This window comes from Panthera onca, chromosome A2 (genome assembly GCF_046562875.1).
Source record: "Panthera onca isolate mPanOnc1 chromosome A2, mPanOnc1 haplotype 2, whole genome shotgun sequence".
In the NCBI taxonomy this organism is placed as follows: Eukaryota; Metazoa; Chordata; class Mammalia; order Carnivora; family Felidae; genus Panthera; species Panthera onca.
In genome coordinates, this window is record NC_138340.1 from 35,208,229 (window position 1) to 35,214,495 (window position 6,267).

Consider the following 6,267-nt stretch of genomic DNA (forward strand, 5'->3'; position numbering starts at 1 on the left):
CCTTTTCTTTAACATAGTACTAGAAGTCCTAGCTAGAGCAATCAGGTAAGAAAAAAGAATTAAACATTGTTAGAATTGGAAAGGAAGAAATAATATTTTCTCTATTTACAGATGATACAATTTTGGAAGTAGAAAATCATAAAGACTCAACCAAAAAACTTTTAGTCAATGAATTCTGTCAAGTTGTAGATAAAAAAAAAATCAGTAGTGTTTACATGTACTAGCAATGAATTTCCTGAATAAGAAATAAATCAATCTCACTTGCAATAGCATCAAAAACAATAAAATATTTGGAAATAAATTTAACTAGGGAAGTGAAAGGTTTCTACTCTGAAGACAGTAAGACATTGATGAAAAAACTGGAGAAGACACAAATAAATGGAAAGGTGTCTTATGTTAATGGATTAGAAGAATTAATAATGTTAAAATGCCATTAGTACGAAAGGCCATCTAGAGATTCACTGCAATCCCTATCAAGTTTCCAGTGACATTTTTTTACAGAAACAGAAAAAAAGAATATAAAGATTTGTATAGAACCACATATGACCCTGAATAGCCAAAGGAATCCTGAGGAAGAAGAACCAAGTAGGAGGCATTATTACTTCCTTATTTCAAGCTATACTATAAACTGTAGTAATCAAAAGAGTATGGTATTGTCATAAAAACAGAATTGAGAGCTCAGAAGTAAAGCCACGCATATACAGTCACCTGACAAGGGAGCCAGGAATACTGAATGGAGAAAAGACAGTCTTTTCAATAGTAGGTGTTGGAATAATTGGATATTCATATACAAAAGAATGAAACTGTACCCATATCTTACACCACTCACAAAAATTAACTATGCATTGATTAAAGACTTAAATATATGACCTGAAACCATGAAATTTCTGGAAGAAACATAGGAAGAAAGAGAGAAACATAGGAAGATCCTTGACATGGGTCTTGGTCACGATTTTTGTTTTGGATTTGACACCTAAAGCACAAGCAACAAAATAAAAAATAAGCTACATCAAACTAAAAAGCTTCTGCACAGCAAAAGACAACATCAACAAAGTGAAAAGACAACCTATAGGATGGGTAAAAATACTCACAAACCATAAATCTGAGAAGGGGGTAATATCCAAAATATATAAAGAACTCAAACAAGTAAATAGCAAAAAACAAAAACAAAAAACCAAATAACCTGATTAAAAAATGGGCAAAGAAATTGAATAGACATTTCTTCAAAGAAGACATACAAATGACCAACGAGTACATGAAAAGGTGCTCAACATCACTAATCACCAAGGAAACGCAAATCACAATCACAATAAATATCCCCTTACAGTTCTTAGGATGGCTATTACTTAATAAGCAAAAGTAAATGTTGGCAAGAATGTGGAGAAAAGGGAACTCTTGTACAGTGTTGGTGGGATGACAAATTGGTGCAGCCACTATAGAAAGCAGTATAGAAATTACTAAAAAAATATTAAATGTAATTACCATATGGTACAGCAATTTCACTTCCGGTATTCATCCAAAGGAATTGAAATTGGAATCTTTAAAAGATATCCACCCTCCCGTGTTCATTGCAGCATTATTTGCAATTGTCAAGATGGGGGTGAGGGGCAAACTCAGTGTCCATTAACAGATAAATGGATAAAGAAAATGTGACATGTTCCTACAAAGGAGTACTAGTTAGCCTTAGAAAGAAATCCTGCCAATTGTGACAACATGGATGAAACTTATTTCCTTACATGCTAAGTGAAATAAGTCAGACACAGAAGGCCAACTGCTACATAATACCCCTTACATATGGAATTTAAAATTGTCAAATTCAAGAAAAGCAGAGAGTGGCATGGTGGTTGTCAGGAGCTGGGGGAAGAGGCAAGAAACAGGAGTATTAGTCAATGGAAAATGAAAATTTCCATTGTGCTAAATTAATAGGTGCTAAAGATCTTGAGTACATCACAGTCCCTATAGTTAATGACGCTCTATTGTGTAATTAAAAATTTGCTAAGAGAATACATCTTATGTGTAGTGTTTTTGTCACATATAAAACACTGGTAAAGAAGATGGGAAGAAACTTTTGGAAGTGATAGATGTTTCTAGCATAGATTGTAGTTATGGTTTCACAGATGTATACTTACCTACAAACTCATCAAGCTGTATGCTTGAAATATGTAACTTTTTGTAAGTCAGTCATACTTCACTGAAGTGATTTAAAAAATCTTTGTTTAATTTTCCACACTGGTGTGTTTAAGGATAAAACACACATGATTTCAATAAATATCAAATAATCATTTAATACATTCTACCCTCATTTGCAATAAAACTTTTGGCAAACTATGAATAGAAGGAAATTTTTTAATCTCTTAGAGTACAAAAACCCCACAAAAGTCTACAGCAAACATAATTCTTAATTGTAAAACAGTAGAAGCATTAAATTTAAAACTAGGAAACAAGACAAAGGTGTCCAATTTTACTGCTTGTACATAACCTTATCCTGGAGGTCGCAGACAGAGAAGCAAGGAGAGGTAAAGATACGAAGAGTATAAGGGTTGGGTGCCTGGGTGGCTCATTTTGTCAAGCGTCTGACTCTCGATTTCAGCTCAGGTCATGATCTTAGGGTTCGCGAGTTTGAGTGAGCCCCACATTGGGCTCTGCACTGACAGTAACCAGCCTGGTTGGGATTCTCTCTCTCCCTTTCTCTCTCTGCCCCTTTCCTGCTCACACACACACACACACACACTCTCTCTCAAAATAAATAAATAAACATGAAAAAAAAGAATGAAGAGTATAAATGTTGCAGAAGAAACCATGCTGTCATCATTTTTGGCATGTAAATATAATGACAAAATTTAGCAAGGTGGGTATAATACCAACAATAAAAGTTTGCATGTATATACACCAACCAAAAATTTATAAAACATAATTTTGAAAATATTACATTAGCAACAAAGAATGGACGGCACCTAGGAATGAATTCAACAATAAATGTACAAGACTTATCTGGAGAAAATTGAAATGTGTTATTAATTTATTTTAAAATGTAAATAAAAATATATAACTATTTTTATAAATAGATAAGCTTAATATTGTAAAAATGTTAATTCTCCCAAGTGATCTATAGGTTAAATGAAATTTTAATCCAAATCTCAACGGACTTCTAAGAAAAGCTTTACAAGCTTATTTTAAATTTTAATGGAAGATCATATACCCAAGAATAACCAAGAGACTTGTAAAGAAAAAAAAGAGAATTGTGAAAGCATTAACTCTACTAGATAGGAAGAATGATAATAAATTTACAATAATGAGCCTAGAATAGCATGATAGGCAAAGTAACCAATGAATAGACTCAGAAGAGCACGAAAAGAAGCCCAAACTTTTATGGCAATTTCCTATATGGTGGAGCCTTTGAAAATTAATGGAGCAAAGATAAACCTTTCAGTTAATGGTGCTGGGACAGTACATTATCCAAACAGAAAAACAAAACAAAACAAAGCAAAGCAAAAACCCAATAATATGGGATTCCTACACATGCCCATAAACAAAATCAGTATTTTATGGATTAAAAACTTAAATGTGGAGGCAGTATTTAAAGTTTTAGAAAATAATATATAGGGTATCTTCATAGCTTTAGGATTTAAAAAAAACATTCTTTTTTTTTTTTTTAATGTTTTTATTTATTTTTGAAGGAGAGAGAGAGAGCATGACCGGGGGAGGAGCAGAGAGAGAGGGAGACACAGAATCAGAAACAGGCTCCAGGCTCTAAGCAGTCAGCACAGAGCCCAATGCAGGGCTCGAACCCACAAACTGTGAGATCATGACCTGAGCCGAAGCCAGATGCTCAACTGACTGAGCCACCCAGGCGCCCCTAAAAAAAATTCTTAAAACAAAAGTTGTTAACCATTATATTAGCTTCTCAGGGCTGCTATAAAAAATTACCACATCCTGGGTTGCTTACAGCATAGAAATTTTTTTTTTGGCAGTTTTAGAATCTAGAATTTTGAAATCATGATGTCTGTAGGGCCATGTGCCTTCTGAAACTTCTAGGGAAGAATCCTTTCTTGTTCCTTCCAGGTTCTGGTGGTTGCTGGCAATCCTTGATGTTCCTTGGCTTTCCATGGCAGCATTCCAGTGTCTACCTCTGTTGTCATGCAGTCTTCTTCCCTGTGTCTCCTCTCTCTCTGTGTCTAATTGTTCGTTTTATAAGAAAACCAGTGATTTGTTTAGGGCCCATCCTAATCCAGTGTGACCTCATCTTAATTTGATTATATCCAGAAAGACCCTATCTGTAAAGTCACATTCACAGGTTCTTAGTAGACATGAATTTGGGGGGCACTATTCAACTCAGTACAACTATGAAGGAAAAGACTGATAGTCTTTTGACTATTCACTGTAAAGAGAATGTAGAGACAACACAAAAACTGAGAGAAGGTGTTAGTAATATAAATAATGGACAACTTTATATAATTACACTATATATAATATATAAAGAGCTGATAGGAATCAATAAGAAAGATAAATAACTCAATAGGAAAATTGACTAGGTTCATGATATGCAGTTCACAAAAGGTAAAACATATATAGTAGATTGCCTAATGGAAATGTGCCAAACCTTGTTATTAAGCAGAGAAATTCAAATTAACATCATAATAAAATATTATTTTACTTATGATGATATCTGACAATACCAAATATTCCTAAGAATGTAGCATAATATGAGATACCTAGGAATAAACTTAACCAAAGAGGTGAAAGACCTGTACTCTGAAAACTTTAAAACATTGATAAAAGAAATTGAAGATAACACAAAGAAATATAAAGACATTTCATGCTCCTGGATTGGAAGAATAAATATTGTTAAAATGGCTGTACTTTCCAAAGCAATCTACAGATTTCATGCAATCCCTGTTAGAACACCAACAGCATTTTTCACTTGACTACAACCAACAATTATAAAATTTGTATGGAACTGCAAAGACCCAATTAGACCAATCTTGAAAAAGAAAAGAAAAGCTGGAGGCATCACACTCCCAGACTTCAAGTTATATTGCAAAACTATAGTAAGCAAAACAGTATGGTACTGGCACAAAAATAGACACATATATCAATGGATCAGAATTAAAAAACCAGAAAAAATACACAATTATATAGTCAGGGGTCTTCCACAAAGCAGGAAAGGATATCCAAGAGGAAAAGAACAGTCCCTTCAACAAATGGTGTTGGAAAAACTGGACAGAAATATGCAAAAGAACGAAACTGGACTACTTTCTTACACCCTACGCAAAAATAATCTCAAGATTATAATCTCAAGATTATAACCACGATGTGGATTAAAGGCCTAAACGTGAAACCTGAAACCATAAACATCTTGGAAGAGAGTACAGTCAGTAATGTTGCTGACATAGCCTGTAGCAACATTTTTCTTTTTTCCTTCTTTCTTTCTTCCTTCCTTCCTTCCTTTTTTTTTTTTTTTTTTTTTTTTGGTTGGTTGTCAAATGATCCTTTATTAAAATATTTTCCTTTTGTCGTTCTTAACTAGGTGGACATTCCACTGCACCATTATTGATGTCATCTATGATGTCATGAGGGTGGCCGCCATCAACATTGTAGCCCATGGACTAGGCGGTCCCCAGAATCTCTATAATGGTTCCAGAGAGTTCCCTGCCTAAAGGTTGATCCCGCATCTGTTGGGCAATGTTGACAGTCTCATCAAAAATGATACTTCCACTGTGTTTAATGTTTTTCTGCTTCTTTCTGTCTCTTGGCAGCTCCTTGAGGGCTTTGATAATCAGGGCAGAGGCAGAAGGTACCACTTCAATCTGGGCCTGTCTGGTTAAGAATGGTCGGGTTCACTGTAATTCCCAGACCTTTCCAGTCACCTGTTGCCTTGGCAATGTCATCACCAACATTTTTTGGAGACAGACCCAGTGGCCAATCTTCAGGGCCAGAGCAGACGTGGCACTGAGTTTGCCACCGGTGCACCTCAGGTATATGACTTTGATCTAGTTGGGGTCGAGCTTAGGAGGCATGTGGGAGGTAGTTGGTGCCAGCGGTTGGTGTCAGATGAATCCAGATTTGGGATGATCAAAGACTGTTGCACTGTTGCCTCCTCAAAGCTGAAAGCCAAAAACCTTTTTCTAGATACATCTCATAAGACAAGGAAAATAAAAGCAAAAATAAACATTTGGGACTACATCAAAATAAAAAGCTTCTGCATAGTGAAGGTATAATCAAGAAAATTAAAAGGCAACCACTGAATGGGAGAAGATATTTGTACCT

At 35.0% G+C, this 6,267-nt stretch overlaps 1 pseudogene; it reads right to left on the reverse strand.

Moving 5' to 3' along the window:
* Positions 1–5,519: 5,519 nt before the first annotated feature.
* On the reverse strand, positions 5,520–6,032 carry LOC132675833 (large ribosomal subunit protein uL11 pseudogene; annotated as a pseudogene).
* Between the last annotated feature and the right edge of the window lie 235 nt (positions 6,033–6,267).